General features: G+C 44.9%; 1 pseudogene; it reads left to right on the top strand.

Annotated features, from left to right (window-relative positions):
• LOC144105809 (U2 spliceosomal RNA) lies at positions 1-175 on the top strand (annotated as a pseudogene).
• The last annotated feature ends 6,697 nt before the right edge of the window (positions 176-6,872 follow it).

Below are 6,872 nucleotides of genomic sequence, written 5' to 3'. Positions count from 1 at the left end.
AGACCATCGCAGTCTGATACCGCCATGATATCTGATACCAGATTTAATATCTGCTGCGGGTCCTTGCACCCAAGATATTAAACTTATTTTTGGAATATGGCGGAGTGCTCGGCTTGAAGCACTCTGCCACGGGTCGGCCCGGTATTGCACTGCCTCCGGGATCGGCCCGGGGCATATTAGCGCGCGCCTGTTCTTTCTGTTTCTGCTCTCCTATCCTTTAACTCTCCCACTTTCAGCACGCGGCAGCGAGCGTGGTTCGGCTTGAGCCAGTAGGCAGGCCCATGAACGTTCCTTTCCTTCCTATCGGCAGCAGCAACAGCAGGGAGGAAACAGGGAGCGAACAGTCGGCCCTATTCCATGGCCTTCTTCGATCCCACAATCTTCACATATCGTCAACCAGGTCGCAGTCGCGTTATGCCACGCTCGGGTGATCGCGTTTTTCCTTACAAGGGGAAAATGCATCTCGAAGTCACGGCTCTTTCGGATTTGTCAGGCCATTGAACGGCCACGTCAAGCGAATGTGACGCATTATTCGATCTGAACTTTGGCGACAGGTACGATTATTTTATGACTGTCTCTGGGTCCTATGCTACCAGGAAAGCCAGTATGAGAATATTGCAACCAGAAGACTGCGAGCACTCTGGCAACTGGCATTGGGAACCACGGAGTCCTGGTTAGCGCCTGTCTTGTCCCCTTCGTGTGCTGTGCTAAAAATATTCCGCCTGGAAAAAAATGGGCGCAAGGAAACAATTTCAATGCTTTCTTGCACAGCAACGGCAAAATTCCTGTAAGGCATATTGCCGGGAATCTTCAGTTCTTTTTTTATTTTTTAAAGCTGCCGGAAAGAATTCGTGAATACATTCACAAGCATTGTCCGCAAAGAAAAGGCCCAACTACTGCTGGAGACGCGCATCCGATTGCCAAATGAGACCGTCCCTGAGGACGTCGAAGGCATGTGCCAGCTGTTCCGACGCGCTGACCCTTAAATGACCGAGGAGAATGTGTGCTTCTTGATACGGAGTATCAGCGAAGAATTTTTTGGATTGGTGAGAAAACCCACGCAAGACCGTTTCCGAGCTCACAACGGAAACTTCTACGATCGAGAAGACCATGGACATCGGGGCACGGCAGTACGACCGGACACCACAAGTACAGTGAACTAGAATAGGGATAGTGTTCTCACTGGCCGGGCTGAAGTGAAGCCGCCGCTGTCGCAAAACGGCGGCGGCGCCGTGTCGGCGCTGCTGTCGTGCTCACTGTAGGAAGGCAGGGAAATCGGTCCAGGCGTATACAGGATAAAATGCCGTGTTACTGCTGAAAGATCGGGCCTGCGCGGACTAAAAAGTTTGCATCATGTGTGTTGTTCAACATTATGGGATGAAGGTTTGATAATAATATCCTCAGTCGCGCGAAGGCAAGGCAGAGTCAAGCGCGTGGAGCGCAGGTGCACAGTGGCCTCTACTTTGCGATTGCAAGAACTAATCAGCTGAAATTGATGACTCGACGCTCCGCATCGTCCGACCAACGCGACTAAAAAGCATCCCAGCAGCACAAGTTATTGGCCCAACATTGGAACTGTATTGGCAAGGCTGGCCCTACAAAGGACCAGGATAGGACCATCCTGTTGCAATATTGGGCCGATGACCTGTGCTGCTTGGGTATATATATGCTTTGAGCACACCAGTTCTGATACGGCGTGTCGCTTTATTCCCAACTTTAAAGTAGAGAAATATCGCGCTTCAGATTAATCCTAATGACGGCTGTGAAACTTCACACATGCTCGCCGATTTAACTCTGGCGTTCCACTACCATGCGGTTCATTTCGCGACTCGTTCGCTCTTTTCGAATTGCCTATACCCACCCATTCCTTTGAACTAGCATGCTGTAACTTCTCTGCTGTAGCATCAGCCTAAAGGTGCTCAGCAGATTTTAAATTATGGTTTATGGTTTATTGGGGCTTAACGTCCCAAACCGACTCAGGCTATGAGGGATACCTTAGTAAAGGGCTCCGGAAATTTCGAACACCTGGGGTTCTAACGTGCACGGACATCGCACAATACACGGACCTCTAGAATTTCTCCTCCATCGAAATTCGACCGCCGCGGCCGGAATCGAACCCGCTTTTTTTTTGAAAATTTGAAATTAAACAGTACACGAAGCCCTTCATCTTCAAATGGGGCAAAGCCAAATTTATTAATTTGTTTGAGATAAGCGCTCAGAGAAAGCAAGTGTTGCAGTGGTTCAGCTACGGCTCAACTTCAAGTGCTTGGCCCGTTCACGTCTGCCAGGCCTCTCAGTGTTCACTCGTTTCACAAGAAATTGAAACCATACTACGATGTAAAATTTTAAAATTAACTTGGATAGAACTTCTGCGTGAAGAATTGCAACCAATCTCTTTACACAGCCTTGCCCTGACCACCTCCAGCACGTCAAAGGTGCTCTCTGAATGGACTTGGCTTTGGCTGCAGCATTCTGTAAAAATGTTCTCAAGCTTCAGCACAGAATCATAGAGCTGTGCGGAATGGTAGATGAGTCGTATACCTAGTCGCAGTATTTTGCGTGTCTTGTAAGTTGAAAACTCATCAGTGGCTAACATAGTTAGGAGGGCACTGCCGCTTTCACACTTTGCCTTTAAGACACATTTTCGTCCTACATAGCCTGCGATGTGAAATACTAGTCGTGAGTCACTCTTGGCTATATGCTCACAGTGATCAAGACATGCTCCAGCCTGATCAACCGGCAACTTCACTGTCTTTCCTGCTGGCATGCGACGTTCAGATATCTCAGCAGCGTCTTTATCTTCCGCATCAAGCAAGGAGGCCAAATCGTCACAGTTTCCCTGAGAAATACATTTCACCAAGCCAAAAATGAAAGGCAGTTTACTATGATTAAAAACTGCGATTGTGATTATCAAAACTATAATCAGAAACTCAGCACGCTGAAGAGGGCTACCTTCGGGCCATCTTTCCTGTAGGCATAGCCGGTATCGAAACCCGGCGCGAAGCAATGGTTCATGCAGACGATCCAGCATTTTTCTCCTTTACGGAACACTCTCTCACTCTATCCAGGATGCTAAATCCTTGCACTACGGCCGCCGCGGTGGCTCGGTGGTTATGGCGCTCTGCTGCTGACCCGAAAGACGCGGGATCGATCCCGGATGCGGTGATCGAATTTCGATGGAAGCGAAGCTCTAGAGGCCCGTGTACTGATCCCAGGGGGTCGAAATTTTCGGACCCCTTCACTACGGCGTCCCTCATAGCCTGAGTCGCTTTGGGACGTTAAACCCCCATAAACCAAACCAAACCTTGCATTGCAGGTTCATGGGAGACGAAATAATGTTCTAAGCACGCCACTGAGTCCTCCATAGCAAGCACAAAATGAGCACAACAAACAACAACGTCCAAACAAACGACGCCCAAGCGCATGACCGCACGTACTTGTGCCGCGGCGGCTACAGGACGGATGGAAGGTAGGAGCATCCGCTTTGAAACGAGGTGAAGGCAGTTGCCACCATGCTCAGTTTTTTTCCCTTTAATTTCGTTTAACTGCGTTGTAAGTTATTAAAATTCGCCATTTTTCTAAATACGTCTTCCTACACATTTAACCTTATGTCACCTCTCTGCTTTTGAGCCACCAATTTTCTAACGGCTTTTTGCTAATTTCTACCGCAGATTTATTTACATGACTATTGTTATCTCTAAACCCTAGGGCCTCAGGAAGAATGACTGTGCCTCCATTGACATCGGGATGGATACCATCACATCTTAGTATGAGGTGTTCTATTGTTTCTACAGATTTACCACCCACCGCACATGTGTCATCTTCTTCGTTAAATTTCTTTTTATAGCTGTGCGTTCTAAGACATCCTGACCTAGCTTCAAAGAGTAAGGCACTGCCTCTTGAGTTATCATAAAACGCTTCCTTCCTGATCTGCTGTTTCCAGTATCGATATCTACCTATTTATTTATTTATTCATTTATTTATTGTACCCCTCAGGACCAGAGGCATTAAAGAGGGGGAGTGGAAAAAACAATAATAAAATTAGAAAAAATACAGCACAGAGACAAATTTAAATAACACCTGAGTATGCAATTTAGCAATGGCTTTGCGGAGCATCTCGCAATTATTAAGGCCGGCAATATCGGCGGGAGTGTGATTCCAGTCGCGTGAGGTACGCGGTAAAAATGAATGAGAAAAATGTTTGGTACTACAAGAATCAAAACCGACTTTATGAGGATAATGAGTACGATTGGATAGATGACAAGGTTGTGGGATAAGGCGACCGGCGCAGTATGGGGTGATAGTACAATTGGTGAAACAAAGCGATACGAGACACTTTGCGACGAAGTGACAGCAATGGAAGAGAAAGATTAGATTTCATTGTAGTTATGCTTGCAGTGGAGTTGTAATTACAATGAAACGCACAGAGCAGTAATATGACTGTGATAAGGAGGATTCGAAAGTGATGCTGCGTACTCCAGTTTGGAGTGAATTAGTGTTTTATATAGTCAAAGTTTCAAAGAAGAAGGAACGTTGAAAAAATTGCGACATAAGTAACCTAGCATGCCATTAGCATTGTTGATTACGTGCTCGATATGAAGAGACTAGCTTAGGTTATCAGTGATGTAAACTCCAAGGTATTTATACGAGGTTACAGACTCTAAAGAAATGTTAGCACTGTAATACGAAGACGGGGCGCTAGATTTTTTGGAAACACTCATGACTTTGCATTTACTATTTATTGTTACTATTTAGTTGCATTGATCATTACTTGCACCAGTTAGCTACAGTGTTAAGGTCAGTCTGCAGCAGGCAGCGGTCATTAGTATCGGTTATTTCTCTAAAGATAACACAATCATCCGCAAAAAGAATGATATTAGAGTTAAGAAGAGACGGAAGATCATTGATGTAGATTAAGAACAAAAGAGGCCCATGGGCTGAGCCTTCAGGAACGCTAGAATGCACTTCAGTAATACCGGAATTAAAACCATTAGCGGTAACAAACTGTGAGCGATTAAGAAGAAAACACTCAACCCATTTCAGTAGATTACGATCAATATTAAGGTCATTTAGTTTCAATAAGAGGAGTCTGTGACTTACCTTATCGAAAGCTTTACTAAAATTTAGGAATATACAGTCAGCTAGTGACGAATGGTCAAGAATACGGTGCAAAGCGTGTGTAAAACATATTAGTTGAGTTTCGCATGAGTAAAATTTTCGAAAACCATCTTGTGTCAAAGATAAGAAAGGGTTTGATTCAAGAAAATTAACAAGATTTGTAAATATTATATGTTCAAACATTTTGCAACATGTGCTGGTTAGAGAGATGGGACGATAGTTGAGCGGAGATGTTCTGCTACCCCACTTGTGGACTGGAATCACCTTCCCAATTTTCACTCTATTCTTTCGGTAGGATAGATTGGTCATAAGGTTGATGAAAAATTTTGTTAGCATAATGGAAACATAGGCTGAAATGTTTTTTGAAAAACTTAGCATTAAGAAGATCACCACCTGCAGCGGAATTAAGATTGAGGTTATCAATAAGTTTAATAACAGCAACAGTATCAAATAACATTGGCGACATAGTTGCGTAGTAGTGATTATGAATTGTAGGCATGTGTGCAGCAGATATGACAGAAAGGTTCTCAGCAAAAGAATGGTTAAGAATTAAGGCAACAAGGTCTGGAGGAATACGGTCACCAGAGGAGTCGGCGAGGACGATATTTTCATCAGTCGCGGGATTAATCGTCTCCACAGCAAGTAGCGAGAGTTTCCAAATCTTCCTGGCTATGTGCTAACAGTAGAATATCGTCCGCATACATTAAACCCTGTAGTCGTTGCTCTACAACCTTTCCGCCTAATCTGTACGACTGATTATAACCTAGATTGCTTCCTTGTAGCCTTCTTTCCATACTTATCATACAAAGCATGAACATCAGCGGTGATGGAGGACAGCCTTGCCTTAATCTTTTGTGTACCTCGACAGTTGTCGTACTTTTAATCTCTTCCCTTGTTATTTCAACTTTATTTTCTTGATATAATTCCTGTAGAATACCACTTACCTCATGACCAGTACCTTCATCTTTTAATATGTTCCGCAGGAGTTCCCTGTTCACATTGTCTTATGCACCGCTCATGTCCAGGAAGGCTAAATACAGAGGTCTGTTTTCCGTCTTAGCTATTTCTATGCACTGGGTAAGCACGAACAGGCTATCATCTAAGCGCCTACCCCTTCTTAACCCGCTCTGAAGTTATCCCAGTATTCTATTACTTTCTACCCTTGACGGCATTTCTAATTTCACCGCCTGCATCGCCAGCCTGTGTATAACTGTTGTTATCGTAATCTTCTTCCTCTTCTTCTTCTTCTCCTCAAGTAATATGGCACATATTATCGTAATCGGTCGGAAGGATTTTATGTTCGTCTTGTCGTCTTTCTCTTTATAAATCCAATTCATTTTGCTCTGTTTCCAGCTGTGCGGAATTTGTTTATTTGTTATGACTGCCTCCAATGCTTGTATCACTGTTTCCTTGCCTGTTGGTTGGTTTGTTTTGGTTTATGGGAGTTTAACGTCCCAAAGCGACCGACTCAGGCTATTAGAGACGCCGTAGTGAAGGGCTCCGGAAATTTCGACTACCTGGGGTTCTTTAACGTGCACTGACATCGCACAGCACACGGGCCTCTAGAATTTCGCCTCCATCGAAATTCGACTACCGCGGCCGGGATCGAACCCGCGTCTTTCGTGCCAGAAGCCGAGCGCTATAACCACTCAGCCACTGCGGCTGCTCGTTCCCTGTTGGGCCAAGTTCAATAATTAGCTTTATTGGAATTTCGTCTATCCCTGCAGACGTGCATTTTGGAATATTTGCTTCCG

Source organism: Amblyomma americanum, chromosome 9 (genome assembly GCF_052857255.1).
Source record: "Amblyomma americanum isolate KBUSLIRL-KWMA chromosome 9, ASM5285725v1, whole genome shotgun sequence".
Taxonomy (NCBI): Eukaryota; Metazoa; Arthropoda; class Arachnida; order Ixodida; family Ixodidae; genus Amblyomma; species Amblyomma americanum.
This window is presented reverse-complemented; position numbering and strand designations above follow the sequence as displayed.